Source organism: Dicentrarchus labrax, unplaced genomic scaffold (assembly GCF_905237075.1).
Source record: "Dicentrarchus labrax unplaced genomic scaffold, dlabrax2021, whole genome shotgun sequence".
NCBI classification, from domain to species: Eukaryota; Metazoa; Chordata; class Actinopteri; family Moronidae; genus Dicentrarchus; species Dicentrarchus labrax.
The window spans coordinates 1,447,746-1,466,458 of NW_026136703.1; the positions used below are offsets into that span (position 1 = coordinate 1,447,746).

The following is an 18,713-nucleotide window of genomic DNA, read 5'->3' on the forward strand; positions in this document are numbered from 1 at the left end:
GGGCTCCAGAAGGATGGAGCATATGTGCCTGACTGACCACAGGCGAATTTTAGAATACGCTGGTAAAAGTGTTAAGACATTTGATTACTAATCTTTGTAATGTTTAATACTTTGAGATGAAAAAAAATCTTAACCCTGCATTCTTTCTCATGAACAGCAGGGGGCAGCTCCATGGGCTGCAAAAATAAGTCTCATAGAACTGAGCCTCATGGAGAAATTTGTCTTCTTACTTGATTTATTAGCTCAGTAAACAGTTTCCTAATGGGTTTATGGTCTCAAGCTCTAGTTTCAGTCTTCTTCCATACAGCATGATGTTCATTTAGTAAATTATGGTCCCATTTAGAGTAAAATAGATGATAAAGCAAGGTATGTTTCAGGGTGTGGCTACGTTGTGATTGACAAGTCATTCTCAGTGAGTTCGTCCAGCTCAACGCACCAAACTCAGATCAAACTGTCAAACTAGGCAGTGCTGATCAGATATCAATCAAGATTCTGTTACTGTGTGACTATTTTTTCTGCTCAAATCTTTTCACAAACATATTTTAGTGTACTGTTTATCTGGAATACGAGATTGATGAAACTGGGCAAGGTGCCATTGTTTGCCGCTGTGGATGAGTCAAGACTGTGCAGCCAATGAGAGCAGCTCAACTCACAGTACGGGAATAATGCCACACACACGTCACAATAGGTTCACATTGGGTTTACTTCAACTTCTGCGCTGTTATGGTCATTGTCGTTACCTTTCCAAACCTGTGCCATATAGAGTGTCCCACCAGTGGACGAAATGTGGTAAAGTTACCTCTAGTGTGCTAATCCTAAATTGTTTTACCATAAATGCATCACTAGTTTCTGCACTAGTGCCCCACAGCATAGCTGGTTCCCCTCCAACATCAACATCAAACAATGTCCCTGTAGATCACAAGCTGTCTGCAGAACTGCACTGCACGGCACACTCTGTCTGAACACCTCAATCGGTTGAAGGTGTCAATATGAAGCAGGCAGTGTTTCAGGGTGCTTCCGTCTCCTCTGTGTCCCTGGTGATTGGCCACAGAAATGCAGATGAAAAGCTTGTGGCTGTGTTGTAGCAAAGAATGTCAATATCAACACCAATTTCATCACAGTAGAGTCATAAAATTTAGTTTACATTTCAAATAACATTTAAGTGTTGAGCACCTCTTTAAGTAAGTTGTTACCATCAGCCCTGTAATATATGCACTGATTATTGTAACTATCAAGTCAGAGATCTTCTCAACCATCTATATAAAAAATCTGTTTACTATGTAAGGTCATTTGGTAACCATGGCACACTACCAATTAGCATGTGAGTGTAGGGATTTAAAGAGTGAGGATCAGTAAAATCCTCCACTGAAAATAGTCAGCATCAAATGCAGTATTTCGTCCTGTTTTATGACAGCATCCAGCTGTTTTAGTAAATTATTATTGGCCTTGTAAAAAAAATTAACGATATATTGGTGAGCAGTTTGTAACGTCATGTTTTCCTTTACTTTTGAATTTGAAAATGAAACAACCGTTGCCGCTTCCTGGAGCAAAAGAGGCAATGCTATTGTTTGGGAGACAGCAGCAGTGCTACCTGTTGGAGGATGAGCCAATTTACTCATAGCTTTAGGCTTAGCCCAGGGTGCACTGCGGCATACAAAACTCCCTCACCCCAATCTGAGTGTCATCTTGTCTGCTACTGATGTCAACAAGCCAATGACACTATCTGAGCCTGGAAACCATGATGGATGGTTTTCGGAGGGTGAAATTGGCCACAGAGGGCCATATCTTTGAGGGTGTCTCTCTCTCTCTCTGGCGGCCTTTTTTGACACTTACCAGGCTTGGAAGTTTCACAAAACCTATTGGTACCCGGCCTGGTATGACTTCCTGTTATTCTAAAGTTTGAGCAGTTTTCTGTCCAACAAATAACTACAAAACTAACTGAGAGAAAGCAGACGTGGCAATTCCCACTGCATTATCTCACAATTTCTTAGCTTTCAGCGATTTGCAAATCCAGCAGCAGATTTTCCGTATCAGCTGTATGGGATTGAGCATTGCTATTCACAGCACATTGGTATCCTCAGAGCAATTCAAATTTGGAAGCTGATGCAACTAAAAGCACACCTCCGTGAGATCACATTCTCACTGCCTCTTCTTCTCTATGTTTTATTCCATCACCTCCCTCTGTAACCTGCTAGATTACACTGGAAGGATCTGAGACCTCAGCACTTGAACCTGACAGCTGCTTCCCAACCAACAGAGTGAATGGGTAAAGTATAAGGGTTTGTACAATGCTTCATCCAACCAAAGACGTTAATGTTGGACGATTTGGACAAAGGTTTTAAAAAACCTTGTGTAAATAGTGATGATAATGTGGTTTCTTCACATATAAAGAAACAGTATCCATCCACTTTGACACCAACGTGCATAGTTACGGATGCCTATGTTGTTACCACAGCAACCCATGCACAGTTGGTGATGTCTGAACACACAGATCCAGTCTGATCACTTGCAATGAACAGTGTGGGGGCCTTCTAATCCAGTGGTTCCCAACCTTTTTCCTTAAGGGACCCCTGTTCTATGGTTGAGTAAACTGGTCACCCCTGACAAAGTGACATTTTTATGGATGTTTCAGATTATATTCAAAACTCTACAATGAACCCAAATAGTAATAGTGATAAGTGATTTGGATGAATTAAGAGGAGTTTATTTCCTGTTTAGGGAACTTTTTGTACAATTCTCTCTGGTCTGTATTATGTGTGTATGTGTGTATGTATATACGCAGTGACGGCTGGTGGTGATTTACAGCAACAACATTGTATACTACAAAAACATCTCTCTCTCTCTCTCTCCTCTGTACACATCAACACATGCCATTTGCGCCACAGCAACATTATAGAAAAGTACCAGCAACAATTTGCAACACCATGAACCAAACATAAATCTACAAAACCAAAGCAAAAATAACAGTATTTGTAGAAGAGAGAGTTGTTTCAGAGCTTGGGCATACCTTATTTAAAAAGCACCTCACATCGACGGCCTTTCTGTGACGCAAACAGGTTAATCACCATGTCATGAAGTCTGCTGACTTTTGGATGAAGTCCCACTCAATGAACAGCATAGCCAGTGCGTTTAGCCTGTCCTGTCCCATTGTACTACGAAGAAAGGATTTGATCCTCTTCAGTGTACTGAAACGCCTCTCTGACTCTGCAGATGTCATGGGGGTTGTGATCGCGATTTGTGTTACTTTCAGTGTTTCAGAAAAAGTGCTCTGAAGATTGTTCTCAGTCAGCATCCTCAAAAGTGACATTGCAGACGTTAGGCCCGCAAACTCCACACTGTTGTACATCACCATCAGCTCACCTTTCAGTTTCTCTCTGCAGATCATTGGGTAATGTTCACATGCAATGTCGCTTCTGCGGGAAAGTGTTCTTAAACAGTGGAAAGAGTTCAGGGTCAAAGAGTTTGATAGACACCAAGTGCCTGGCTTTCTCAAAGTGAGCCTTTGACTGCTTGACCAAAATTCTCCAGGGCCTGTCTCGTTTTGAGTCTGTGGTCTTAGACGCGTACTTGGCAACCTGTGTGTTTGACAGGTGATCGGCTGATTGACTGTCTAAAAAAGAGAACTGGTCGCTGCTGGAGTATGGTGGGAGATTAATTGGACCCCCACAGGGCGAGCTCATGGTCCCCACAAAATGTAATACAGTCAACAATCCGTGATAGTGAATGCCTGTGTTTCTTTACCAGCTCGTTGTGTCTCTGTACAGCGGTGCGGTGGCCCTCATTAAGCTGACAGGCGATGTTCACTTTACCCAGCAATGACAGCTTTACGCTATTTCCAATGTGGCTCGTGCTGCATTATGTTTCCTAATTTTGTTGGATAAGTGTTTTAAATCCACAATTCCTTGTTGGGTCCAAGCCGTGTCTCCTCCAAAAAGACATGGGAAACAGAAAAGTGAATTCCTAGCTACACTTGCTGTTAGCCAGTCACTGAAACCACGTAACACAAAAGTTACAATTTTGTCGTTTGTCCTTTTGTGTTATTTGTACATTGTTTGGATGATGTGTCCCCAATCTCTGCACTTCCAATTTTTCCTTTAAAGAAAATTGATTAGAAAGTAAATAATCCACCTCGTTCATGTTCATGCTAATGCCACCATTAATGGAGCGAAGCCTGCGAGCTAGTTCAGGCAGTCAACTCGAGCTGCGCTGATATACACACATGACATGCCTTATTCCATAATCACTAACCAAGCGCACCCTTCCACTCTGGCGGTCTATTTAAACTGCACAATTTCCCAGCTCTCCCTCTGCTCTGTCAATGCCGCTGTTGCCCTGCATCCATATTGCTGCTGCTCTGTAAGCTATTGCTGCCTGCTGCACTGTAAGCCCCACCACCACCCCAGCATCCACCTGTAGCACATCACTCCCCAATATCTCTATGTAAACATATCTGCAGGGAGTGACGAGGTCGGAGCCTAGACGCCAAAATCGAAATATGTTATACTGCTGTAATAAACATTTCAAACGTGAGTTGGCTGACTGAACTACAGTTGCTCACTTCCCGCTCTCCACGTTCTACTACAAACTACTCTCACTGTACTGTGGCTACTACGCTGTGATTGGTCGAAGGTCACTGTACTGTAGCTACTGCGCTGTGATTGGTCGAAGGTCAGTAGCCTTTGGGCTGAATGAATTTAGCCCAAATGGGCAGCATATGAATATATCCGGGTTATTTTCTTTCACTGTTTGCTGCTCTAGGTTCCACCAAAATTCAGAACAATATGTTCTAAGGTTTTTAATAATAGTTTTTCATCTTTACTGTAAAAGATAGGGAGGGCTTGGCCCTGTTAGCCCATATATACCAGCCGTCCCTGTATATATGTACACACACATTTAAAAACTTTAAAAAACATAAATATTTAATAGGCTTTCTGACGAATGCAGTGTGTTCTTGTCCCCAGCGTTTGGCCGTTGTTCTGTTAGACAATTTACTAACAATTTACATTTACTTTTCTTCACAGAACTAAAACAAAATGCTATGGGCAAATAGATAAAGGCCTACTGTGTATATTTTTTAAAGTTTTCTTACACCCCTTGAAATCAAGGAGGCGACCCTTGTGACCCCCCATGAAGCTTGGGCGACCCCTAATGGGGGTCCTGACCTCCTGGTTGGGAACCACTGGTCTGATTAGCCTAAAAAGAGCTGAGGAAAACTGAATAGTTGTGTTGGTTATTAGACACAGCTATCTGATCCATTGGTTTAGTAATACAAAAATGCTGATTGTATTGTAACTATTTTTGAAGGCTTTTTAATGCCACATGGAAATGACGGTTGATTTACAATCCAAAATAAAGAAACTAAGCTGACAGACATTTTTAACTCTGATGGAACACAGCTAATCAAAGCAGTGAACCTCTGAATAGGGAGGATGAGAAAAACACCTGGAAATTAATCGTTGATGGAAATGAAGCCCAATCATGCAATGAAAACAGGACATGTTTTGCATATTATATTAGCCTAGGGTGAGTTATTGAGTTACCTGGAGAACTTTTCAGCATGGAGCAGGTCCCTTCTGCATCGACATTCCAAAGATATCTATACGTAGAGCTCCTTCAAACCTGATTTTGAAAAGTAAGCTGGGTCTTTAGACTGACAAACTGTGTAGTGCAAAAGTTAAAGACACAATCGAGGAAACAAAAGGGTGGCTTCACCCTTTAAAATGCAATGAAAAAACCAAGACTAGAATGGAGAACCTGTTGTACTTAATCAAAACAAGTTGACATTTAAGAGAAGCTTCATCAGTTGAATTATATTATAATTCCACTCTGCATATTGTAAGCTCTGCACTAAATGTCAGCTACCAGGGGACAAAGAAGTTAAGAAGTTAACATAGTTAAAACAATGTTTTTTTTATTTGTTGAGTGGTTTCATGCTTCACCAGCTGTTTTGGGAGCAATGAGACCACTGCTGGTGACTGGCTGAGAGTCTATTTATTAATCACCACACCCGCTGATTTACATTCCATGACGCTCACTTGTGCTTCTTCACATACATGAACCAAAATAGTCAGTGTGCTTGGAAACTCCCACACAGCCGTGTGCCCATAACCAGCTGCAGTAGGTAACTTTTATAAAAATAACTTTTTGTCATTTTTGCTGAAACTTTCACTACATCCTGACAGTAGTACATCAGACTCTGGCTCCTCCTTGTTCTTTGTTCTCCTACAGCAGCGGTTTTCAAAGTGTGAGGCACGCCTCCCCAGGGGGGCTTCAGCGGTGTGAGAAAAAATACACCGGGGAAAAAAAGGAAGGAAGTGTACAGTGTTGCCAACTTGGCGACTTTCTCTCTAAATCTGGCGACTTTCCAAATCCTCCTGGCAACTTTTTTTATCAAAAGCGACTAGCGACAAATCTAGCGACTTTTTCTGGTGTTATTGGAGACTTTTGTGGTGTTTGGAGACTCTGACGTGAAAGCATGTATCACTCTGCAGTTACTGTGCTCAACGAGCAGCAGGTGCTGCCATGAGCCCCTCCCCCGTCCAAAAGCACTCACAGGTGGTCAGTCTCACAGTAGCCTCGCGCAGCAGTCCCAGCCTGCAGTCAGAGCAGAGAGGACACACACCACTCCGCGTCCAGGCTGCAAATGAATTGCGCGTGCGCATGGCCGCCGTTCCCGCCCTGGCTTACAGAGCAGGGTATAAATGTAAATGTTTCTTCACTCACTCTCACCAAAAATACATTAAAAAATGAAAATGTATTAAATTTAGGGGTTTTTTACCCACTTTTTGTCTCTCCCGTGACGTTATTCCTCTCTCCTACAGCGTCCATTACATGCGGTTACATTATGCAAATTAATTCTGGTGACTTTTAGCTACTTTCCTTACTGAGGAGTTGGCAACAATGGAAGTGTATCAAAATGGATCGATTTTTAGTACCTCAGGTGAAAATGAGAGTGGACACAGAGGCGAGCAGAAAACGGAGGAAGTATGACCCTTATTATTTAAAGTTAGGTTTTTTATTCATTGGTCCTGATGATGCTCCGCTGCCAGTGTGTCATTTGCAACGAGGTGCTAGCTAACGACAGTATGTGACCATGTAAACTCCGGCGCCATATTGAAACTAAGTACTAAAGTTTAACAACCAAGCCGCGGGAGTTTTTTGATAGGAAGCATTATGAATTGCGGTCACAGAAGAAAGCCATCCAGACATTTGGAACTGTAAATACCAAGGCAACCAAGGCATCATACCGCATAGCGTTATGCATTGCCAAGACGGGAAAACCCACAACATTGGTGAGACATTGCTCCTCCCTGCTGCCAAAGATATGTGTAATGATGGGCGAAGCTGCTGCTGCCAAGCTGGATGCCATCCCGATGTCTGACAACACCATCCAGCGCCGCATCTCCGACATGGCAGCTGATGTGAAGGAGCAGGTGCTGGACGCTATACGTGAGAGCCATTTCTTCTCCATTCAGCTGGACGAGTCCACCGATGTGGCTAACTGTGCACGGCTGATGGTGTATGTGCGCTTTATTAAAGAGCTCAGTGTCCAGGAGGAGTTTCTGTTTTGCCATCTTCTGCCAGCGCGCACTACAGCAGCAGAAATCTTTAAGGCTTGGAATGACTTCATTCAGGACAATCATATTGACTGGAGCCACTGTTGTGGAATATGTACTGATGGTGCGAGGGCAATGACAGGCCGCCACAGCGGTCTAGTAAAACAGGTGCAAACGGTTGCGCCCGCCGCTGTTTGGTCACACTGTATTATCCATCGCCAGGCCTTGGCAACAAAGAGGATGCCCAAAGAGCTGCACGTGGTCCTGGATGAGGCAGTAAAAATTGTAAACCTAATTAAATCGTGCCATGAATGCCTGTCTCTTCTCTATTCTCTGCAATGAGATGAAGGTCCTCACCCACTTGTGTGATCTGCGCGAGGAAGTCCTCCCCTTCCTCGCCAAAATGGATTCCCCACTGGTGAAGCATATGGAGGAAGGACGCAAGGTGGGTTGCAATGCTGGCATATCTGTCTGATATCTTCGACCGGATAAACACACTGAACACTTCTCTGCAAGGCAAAGAGTGCCATGTCTTTTTGGCACACGATCAAGTCTCTGCATTCAGGAAAAAGTTGGACCTGTGGTGCGCTCGTGTTGAATGGGGCTTGCTGGAAATGTTCCCAACCTTGGAGGATGTTGTGGAGAAGACAGGACTGCAACTGGACTGTGTACAACAGGTGGTCAATGCACATTTGAAGGGGTTGCGTGAGCAGTTTGGAGACTATTTTGGAGAGGACACCTTGGCAAATCAGTGAGTGAGAAATCCGTTCTCTTTCCCAGTGACACCCCGTGATGGACTGACCCTGCAAGAGGAGGAGGCCCTTGTCCAGCTGAACTCTAATATGGACTAAAAGATTAGTAAAGTGTCACTTGCACACTTCTAACTGTCTGTGGAGACTGAGTTCCCCCACCTCACCAAAAGGCTGTAAAAGTGTTAATCCCCTTCACCTCCACTTACCTGTGTGAGTGTGGATTTTCCGCATTGACAATGATTAAAAGTAAGTACCGGTCACAGCTGCGGGTAGAGGATGATCTGCATTTATTTCTTTCTACAGCGCATCCCCGCATCAACCGCCTGTGTGCATCAAAGGCACAGACTCATTGTTCCCACTAAAATAGGGGTGAGCAAAATAAGGTGGCAAGATTTGCAATCGGTTTATTATTATATTAAGGATTTATGGGGAGGGGAGATCATTTTCAGTGTTTCAGCCCACTATGTAAGTGTTAATGTGGGATAACGTCGGATGAGTGCACGTGTTTAAAAAATACGTTGAAAAGTTAAATTGTGTTTTTTTTAAGTGAAGATGTTTTTTAACAGTTTAAATGTATTCAAACTATGTTTAAAAACACATAAAGATGTTAAAAACATAGGATATAAAAATGTGTTTTAAAAAGATGTTAAAAACATAGGATGTAAAAGTGTGTTTTAAAATTTTTTTAAGAACAAACAGAGATTGTGAAAAAAAATATATGAGCACATACACAGATAAAGATGTTTAAAATGTTTTAAAAATATGTTTAAGAACATACAGACATGTTTAAGATGTTAAAAAAATAAAGATGTGTATGACATTTATTGTTGAAACCTGTTTTTAAGCCTGCGTGGAACATACAAAGCAACATCAATAACACTAATAAAAGTAATAATAATTGGGGGGCGGCTGCTTTTGAGTTCTCTTAGGGGAGGCCCACTATCCCACACTCTGAAAACCCCTGTCCTAAAGGCATTTCAAAGAATCCACCGGGCCAACAAAAGAACCAATCAGAGCCAAAAAGATAGCTGATTGTTGTGTCTCATTCCTAGGTCCCAAAGCATTGGTATTGGGAAATTTGGATTGGGCAACCGGTATTATGTTATAATTATATATATTATATTCCATTTCTGCCAATAGATCCGAATGGGTGAACCAAAAATTGGCTATAGATAGGGCTGTTTCATGTTTTGAAGCCTGTTTTTGAGCTTGGAAGGGAAGGATAAAGAGGGAGTTGCCATCTGCAACTTCACTGCTAAATGCCACTAAATTCTACACACTGGTCCTTTAAAACTTAAAATAACTGAACTTTTACATTTGGTTTTACATGGGACACGAAGTCCTGTGTTTGACTCATCCATCCACCCCTCCACCTCCTTATGCCGACTTTGATGCTTTTAAATCACGTCACCTGCCGTTTTGGTCAAAGTCAGCTTTATTGTCAAATATGCTATACATGCACAACATACAGCACAGATGAAATTTCAGTCCTCTTGGACCCACGGTGCAAACAGGCAATATGAAAATACTATAACATGTATTCCTAAATAACTGCTTTCAAAAAGAAGATCCTCTACTACTTCTGGCTCTGCAATAGCCGACTTCAGGTGGACTGCAAGTTTTTACAGATATGGGTCACTTTTGGGAGCCAGCATAGACCTGCTAGGAATCCTTGAACTAAGCCGGTGATGAGGTAATTAACAAAGCATCTGTTAGGATGATTTGACAGAGCTTTGCAGAGGGCTGGAACGTACACTGAAGTAGAATGATGCTTAATATAATTTCCCTGATTTTACTGGATGGTACGACGGAGTATCAGGGCCAGACTAAGAAAAAAAAAAATTTGGGGAGATATTACGAGAATAAAGTCATAATATTATGAGAATACAGTCATAATATTAGGTCTACGAGAATAAAGTCGTAATAATACGAGAATAATGTCATAATATTGCGGGAATAAAGTCATAATATTACGAGAATTCGTTTTAATGAGAAAAAAGCTTCGATAGAGTTATCAAGATCTGACGTGACCAGCTCAACCAAACAGCAGCCTCAGCCTGAGCCCAGCAGCCGCTGTTTGTCTCAGTCGTACCGTACAGTCAACAGGTAGGCTAACGTATTGATAATTTCGTCGTTAAACAGTTTTGCTGACAGTTCTCATAAAATTACTACTTTATTCTCGTAATATTATGACTTTATTCTCGCAATATTATGACTTTATTCACGTAATGTTACGACGTTATTCTCGTAGACCTAATATTATGACTTTTTTCACGTAATGTTACGACTTTATTCTTGTAGAAATAATATTATGACTTAAAAAAAAAGTCTGGCCCTAATACTTCTGTATGATGTTTATTAGACCTATGTAATCTGAATTGGAAGGGCACGTTGTCATGAGCTGTAGCTTGTATATTTATTGTTAGCTATGTGGTATGTGTATGCACCTTACACCAAATATCTGCTTGCGTGTCCCTGTGTATGCAAAGTGTCCTCCTTTTTGATGTGAAGGAAATGGCCACCCTAGTCAAAGTGAGCCCCCTCGTGGCTGGCAATAGTGGCTACAGGTCATAAGTCCTGCACCCTTCATCAAAGTGACACTAAAAACTCAAAGTACTCTTCAAATACAGTTTCTCCAAACGTGTTTTTTATTTTAGGTAGTTATTATCACGATAATCCATGTCCAAGAGTCCATTGAGATGGTTTTTATTTGTTATTTGACACTATAAACACACACTGACCTCCTCAAGCTTTTATTTTGGTACTTCTGGTTACCTGCATTTTGAATTTGCATATTAGTTAAATATTTAGTTTCACCCGAAACATTTAGATTGAACATTTAGATTTATATTGAGATTTAACATTTAGATTTAACATTTAAATTTAGATTTAGATTTAACATTTAGATTTAACATTTAGATTTAGATTTAGCATTTAGATTTAGATTTAACATTTAGATTTAGATTTAACATTTAGATTCAACATTTAGATTTAGATTTAGATTTAACATTTAGGCGTAACATTTAATATTTGGATTTAACTATTTAAAATATCTCTAAGTTGACAAATATTGTTGTAAATGTGCAAAAAAAGTGACCCTCAAAAATTCATACTAGTTTTTTAAACATTGTTTGAAGCTAAATGTGACAAAATGTTGCTGTTATTTTCAGCGTGAGCTGCTTTACAAACGGCACCCCATAAACTTGGTGTGTGTGTGTGTCGGCAGTGTTGTGACAGAGAGCCTCAGAAAAAGAGAGGAGGGGCTGTGTTTGTGCCCAACGTTGCTGCTCAGTCTGTGTGAGCTTCAGCAAAGCAGATACCCTAATGAGCCGCACAACGGATTGTTTATTTAAAAATCAAGCGCGATCCGAACCGAGCCTTTGGTATCGACCATCGGCAATCCAGGCCAGGCCACCGGGAAATGTCCCAGTGCTCCCGATGGCCAGTCCGCCACTGAGGACGACTATATACCAATCTATTTCTGACTGAATTCTGAATGTACATGTTAAGATACTCATAAAAGAGAGCCACCATAGGAGAGCAAGTACTGATATTACAGCCAAGGTATCACGCTCTTCTCTACGTTGCGGGTAACTTCACATGTGGTGTTTCTAAAGACGCCAAACACGACGTTGAGTTTCTGACCATCTTGGATTACTATCTTCCAGAACTACGGAAAATCTCCACAAACCGCAAATCTTTTGTTAGTAGATCAGAACCACATTACATAATAATTATAATAATAATAATAATAATAATAACAACCACAATCATTATTATAATTATATTAATCGCTATTACAATCACCATTACCATCACAATCATCATCATCATCATTACCACCATCACCAATGTTATTTATTTACTATTATTTATTTATGTATTTTTATTATTTTCTTTATTTTTATTATTTTTATTTCTTTATATTTATTTATTTAAAATTTATTTTTCCCTCCCCCATATATTTATCTATATTACTTCCTTAAGCCTGTCAATATAGATTTGTTAATATATGAATGTATTATTTTAATAATTGCAGAGTATAATAATAATAAGAATAATTGCCTGTTAGAATTTGACTCCTGAGGGAATCAGGAATTGCTACTGCAGGGCTGCAGGAACCGAGAGTAAATGATAAATTCTATAAATTATAGTTTGTTAGCCATAAAATCAACCAACATTTCCTGTTCTTCGTGCAGCACTTTGTCTTAAGCACTTGGATTGTCTTTTCCCTGCTGAGTTAGCAGGGTCTCTTCCGGTCTTAAGTAGGGATGGGATTCTTATCATCCACTCACCAGTGCCCCTTGACCCTGCTTCACCTCCCACTCTCTATCCTCCTTTTCACTGATAACCTCCTTCTCACGCTCTGTGTCGAAGTGTACTTAAGGCTGATCTTCAATAAGTGGTGATTAGAGGCACAGACATAAATACATACACACCGCTTTGGCCCATTGCTTGCATACATCAATGTCGCTACTGCTGTAAACAATTTTTACTCGTTTGATACTCATACTTAACAGTACTTGTGTAACAGAGTTAGAAATAACCTCCATTATGAATTTTTACAAAAATGATATGCTTGTCTTGTATAATTTTGACATGACAGTGTAAACACTACTGTCTTGTACAATAAACATTACAGACACTTGTATGCAGAAACAGTAATTGTATCCACGTCGTAAGGCACTTTTGGTTGCATGTTGTGCTAATGCTAGCTAACTACAATTTAAAACAAGATAAGTTAATTTAACTAAAAAGAAATTTGATTACATCAAAATTTTAAAGTAAAACTACCTTAATTTTGGAAGTTAAAAAAACATTCTTGATCAAGTAGATTTAGGAATTTTAAGTGACAATGACTTAATTTTGGAATTTTTTTGTACTGTATAAAAAACAAAGGTTATTATATCAGGATTGTAACTTACAAAAATAAGTTTGTGCCACTTAAAATCACTACTAAAAGCAGCTTAATCAAGAATCTTTTTTAACAAGGGGGTTGTGAAATCATCAGGAATCAACATCTGTCCAAATGTATAGCAATCTGAGCAGAATTTTGTTGCTCTGGAACAAAGTGTTCCTTTTCTTCAGAGGAGTCTGAACAAAGGTCCAGCTCATCAGCAGCTTCCACTGTCAGGCTGTCTTTTTCACACCCTTGCCTCACATCAGGCTGCACAGCTTCTACAGTAAGTTGGCCAGTGACTGATGTTAATCCAGGCTATATTAATGAGGTAGGATCACTTTCTGCTCCAATTATTTACTAGAGGGTTGAACCCAGCGAGATAATTCTTTGTCAGGTGGCTCCGGGCCGAGTAACGAGATTAATGGAGGCTTCGCTCCTTCAGATGACTCACATATGGTTTGAATCAGGTAGTTCTGTGGCGACAAGTCGACTGGGGAAGAGTTTGGACTGCAGGAAATGTTGTTTCACACTCAGTGTGGTGAACTTTGCGTTTCGGGTTGAGACTGAACATATATAGCTGCAAATGTAGACCATTTTATCTTTGACATGTCATAGCTCAAAATTATAAATTATAAATTTGCCTCAGAGGGCTTTACAATCTGTACAGCATAAAAAACCCTCTATCCTTAGACCCTTGATTTGGACAAGGAAAAATATCACAAAAAAAACTTGGGACAGGGAAAACAGATGTTGCGCATATACACCCCAAGTGACACCCAATTATCCTTACCTCTTCCACTCTTTTCTTTCAGATGCTGTACCGGGCTAGGTTTTGAAGCCAGAAGATACTGGTATCATATGAAGCCAGATGGCGTTATGCAATGCATAATGTTCCATAGTTAGGCAATGTTTTGGCATGGCCATTTTCAAAGGGATCTCTTGATCTCTGACCTCAAGCTATCTAAATGAAATTGGCTTGTATGGGTACCCACAAGTCTCCCTTTGCAGACATTCCAACTTTATGCTAGTCCCATGCAGTTTTGAAGGTATAAAAACATTTTGGTATAAATGTGTTATTTTTACTTAGTGTATTTAAATATTTCTGCATATTGGGGTCCCTAAACAGTATAACTGGAAAGCTGAGACACATACTTCATGCCACAAATGGAGCGAAGCCTGCGAGCTAGTTCAGGCTGTGCTGATATACACACATGACATGGCTATGGTTGACAACCATAATCACTAACCAAGCGCACCCTTTCAATCTGGCGGTCTATTTAAACTGCACAATTTCCCAGCTCTCTCTCTGCTTTGTCAATGCCACTGTTGCCCTGCATCAGTATTGCTGCCTGCTGCGCTGTAAGCCCCACCACCTCCCCAGCATCCACCTGTAGGCTCCGACTGGGGGTTTAAGGTATTTGCTCATCACTCCCCAATATCTCTATGTAAACATATCTGCGGGGAGTGACGAGGTCGGAGCCTAGACGCCAAAATCTAAATATGCTATACTGCTGTAATAAACATTTCAAACGTGAGTTGGCTGACTGAACTGCATAAGTCAGAGCACCCCTAAATGTTTGGTTTAATTTTCTATGAAGAATAGGGATAAAGACACAATGGAAGCTCCTCATGTCTTTGTAAGCATGTATTTAATGTTTTGGGGGTATCCTAGAGGCTAGAGAACAAACTTTTGTTCTTATTGCTGTTCGAATCCCTGAGAGAAAATTCAGGCAAGGGAAGCTGTATCAGTAAAACTATCCTCATAAAGAATAATTCCTGTTTATAACAAATTTATTCTTAAGCATGAACGCTCATTCTTGACCTTGGAAGTTTTTTGATGGTCATTAATTCCATCTGCTAATGCAGACCATGAGACAGTTTCCAGTCTGAATGACTGTGGGTGTAAAGGTTGCTGGAAAACCTCCATCAGTTTTCCCAGGATGCACAAAGGTGAAATAAACCAAGTTCATATAGCAATTTGTATCCAGCCAGACAGAAGTATACATGCCCTGCGTGTGAGTGTGTGTCTAATCAACAGTTTATGGACTGTGCTGTTGAGGAAGTGTTAGGTAATTCACGCCTGGTTCATCACATGACAGAGGAGATTAATTGACATGGTGCTGGGAAGCTGTGGAGCCAGCACCTGTCCCGTCACGGCCATACATCAGCATTAGGAAATCACCCCCTCTGTGATCATTATTTATCTGCCATAGCTAAATGCCCCCGCAACCCCAGATTACAGCATGACGCTGTGGAGACAGGAGAGCATTAAACATGGCCTTAAAAGTCCCGGCCCCAGGGCTACCACTCCTACTGCTTAAACAGGCAAAATGATTTGTTTCGCCAGGAGGGACAGCTTCTCTATGTAATGATATGTGTAAGACATTCCCATAGTCTAATCCTCTGCTTTCTCTTGGGGTCTGTCAAACACATGGCAGATTATTGGATAAACCATCTGTCTGTCACCGTCTATCAAGAGCTAACCCTTACCCTATCCCTCACCCAACCAATCAGATCAACAAAACATATAACATAGTCAGGCTCTTACCAAAGTCAGTCAGGACAATGGCAAAAACATCTTTTCCATCAAGAAAAGCTTCCGTTCCGCTTGCTTTTCTTCCAATGAAGAAATACTCTCAAGTTCTGATATAACTGAGGCTAGCAGAATGTACGCTACCCTCTTTAGCAGCCGTTGTTGTGTCTCACCCCTGTAGCTGCCAGTACTTCCTCAAAGGACACTGATTGAATCGTGATTTGTGATCTCACAAGTCCAGCTGCCTTGCCAGGTTATCACAATACTCAATGGGCCCCCATCCCCATTTTAGTATTTACTTTCTCACATGTATAGCCTATCATAAATAACATAAATTAAAAAACAATTAAAAACACAAATCCCTGGTAGTATTATTAGTAATTAACTGTTGATACGCCATTCATAATAATGTATTAAGTGATAACTATCTTCAATTACTAAATTCATTGACCATTTTGACTATCTCCCTAAGATAAGTCAAATGCTCCACAAATAGACATTACTAGGAATTGAAGTGATTTGTATTACTTGTTACAAGGTCTTTGCTTATTGAATGCAAGGAAATCTAGGTAGGCTTCAAGTGAACCACAGTTTGCAACTTGTATTTGGTGCAACACCTCGTAGATAGATGGTGACAGGCTTTAGATACAATATTGTAAGGTAGATCATAATACACAGGTGCATCTCTCCTTCCTCTCCTCGCAGAGTGTTGCTTTGTTAAATGTACTATGTTGATTGGTTAGGAAAACTAACATGATCACACAGGAAAACATAACAAGACTCAACAAGAGTTACAGAGTCAGTGTAGTTCAGGTTGAGCGGTGGTGCTCACAGCTCATCGCATGGATGTGCCAGCTAAGTAGCGGTTTTCTGTCCAAGCCCACAGCCCAGCAGAACTGTCTTCATTGATGTAAACAGATGTATGTTCTGTACTTGTAGTGATGCGCAGAATGATGTCACACCGGCTCAAACTGGTGCTACACATTTAATAAAGATTTTCTGCAAACTGCAAAACTATCACTTTAGGCTGATAATCGCTACACAGCATTTTCTGCTTCCATCTTGAACAAAATAAACAATAAACAAATATTACACTTTGTTACAAACTCTTTTGAGTGTATAATCCGTGTTCAGCATAACACCATATTTCTTGTTATTATTCCAGAAAACACATACAGCAATAACAGTTATTCAATAATATATATATATGACATATTGTGCCATACTCACCTGCCGAAGTTAAGTAAAGTTCAACGGAAGATCCACTGTCCACTGTGTTTTTCACCCATGTACATCCAGACGAGAGCTGGCTGCGAGCTGCTAACTCACTTCAAAAAGCTCCAAACACAACAATATTATAACAGCCAGTAGAAGCTATAAACCTTTGAATATAAAAATGACTTGGCTGAGAAATGTAAACCTTTTAATGTTTTTTATCCAAAAAACGCAGGTCCCTGGTTGGCTGGAATTTGTTACAGGCCAGTCTTGCCCGGTCCAATATGGCGGCGACGAAGAGAGGAAGATTCATGGAGGAAGCTAAGAGAAGAGAAAAGGAGACTGGGTTTTAATCGTTGGCAAGGGCTTGCTGAAGTAAAGACTAGTCAGTAATGTTAGCTGCAGCAGCTGTAGCTCAGCTCGTCCACTAATCAGATGGTTTCAAACTTCAGCTCCTCCCACTGCATGCCAGGGTGTCTTGAGCAAGATACTGAACCCCAAATTACTCCTGATGCTGTGGATCAGTGTATGAATGAGAATGAATGAGTTAGTTTCTGTTTGTGCACTGTATGAATGTGTGTGAACAGGTGAATATGGCATTACCATTTAGATGGCTTGCTACTGTATGTCTTGTATTGTTGTACTTGCTTGATATTTGGCTTTTTTTATCATAAGTAATGTAACGTGTACAGCTGTCCGTATACTGTGTTGTATAAGTGAATTGTACTGTGGGCTGCCAAATTGCAAAAAAAACCACCATTCTTATGTTGCTTCAATATAAAGATAGTCTACTGATTTGAGCAACTTTAAATATGTATCATGACAATTATTACTTTACATCAGCCCCCAACAATCCACCCCCAATTGCCATCCAAGTGACGGTCCCTGTATGGACTCAAATCAAATGCAATTTTTTTTATTTTGAACTATATTGTGCGTCCTGTTGAAGAGGACAATATGAAAACAATCACACTCACTCTGACAGCAGCTGTCACTGTATAGTATAGTAAATCTTCTGCACAGCAGCAATTCACAATAAAGCACTGCAGTCAGATGATAGCAGCTCAGCTGACGTCTGCGAGATATTAACCATCAGAGTTGACTTGCACACATACGCGCCATCCATCAAGATGAGCCAGCCTTCAAATCAAATGCAAACCTTATTACACAAATGTCCAACATTTGCTGCTGTATCATATGCTCCCTGCATTCACTGTGGCAGATTTCAATGCAGGTTATTTCATCCATGGAAAGCTGGCATATATGTAACACATAACACTATTATACAGTGTCGCACATTAACTGGCTGATGGATCTGTCTAGCTCTAGTAGAAAGGCCTGTTACTGTTTGAAAGTAGCACAATGAACTTTCATTTTGTGTTGATTTTGGCAGGCCCAAAGCGGACATAAGCGGTAGTATTTCTAACACCTTCTTTAATTTATTTTCAAGGGGAATCTGACCCGATTCAGACACTAATAATAACTATATAGATATTACTATGCCAATATTCTAGGTGATGGTCTGTTGTGCTTAAAGGTTGTATATAGCTGTGGTTGTCAACCATGGGTTCCCTGGGGTCCCCTGAAAAATGGGGAAGAATTTAATTTGAGTATTATTTTACTGACTAGAAGTTAGTTAGAAAATGTATACAAATGAATATGTTTCACTCTACATCTTATCAAATATGGGTCTGTAGCATGATGTGTATGAATTTGGGGCCTGACACCAAAGCGGTTGTGAATCTCTGATACATAGT

The 18,713-nt window shown here is 40.5% G+C and overlaps 1 protein-coding gene across 2 annotated transcripts in view; it reads right to left on the reverse strand.

Annotated features, from left to right (window-relative positions):
- The window catches only part of si:dkey-87k14.1 (leucine-rich repeat transmembrane protein FLRT2), a 69,514-nt gene that overhangs the window by 19,397 nt on the left and 31,404 nt on the right, over positions 1 to 18,713 (reverse strand). For both annotated transcript variants that reach the window (XM_051383786.1, XM_051383795.1), the window contains exon 2: positions 16,972 to 17,277. The gene's annotated coding sequence lies outside the window, so the exon portion shown is untranslated. The remainder of the gene's footprint in view (positions 1 to 16,971; positions 17,278 to 18,713) is intronic.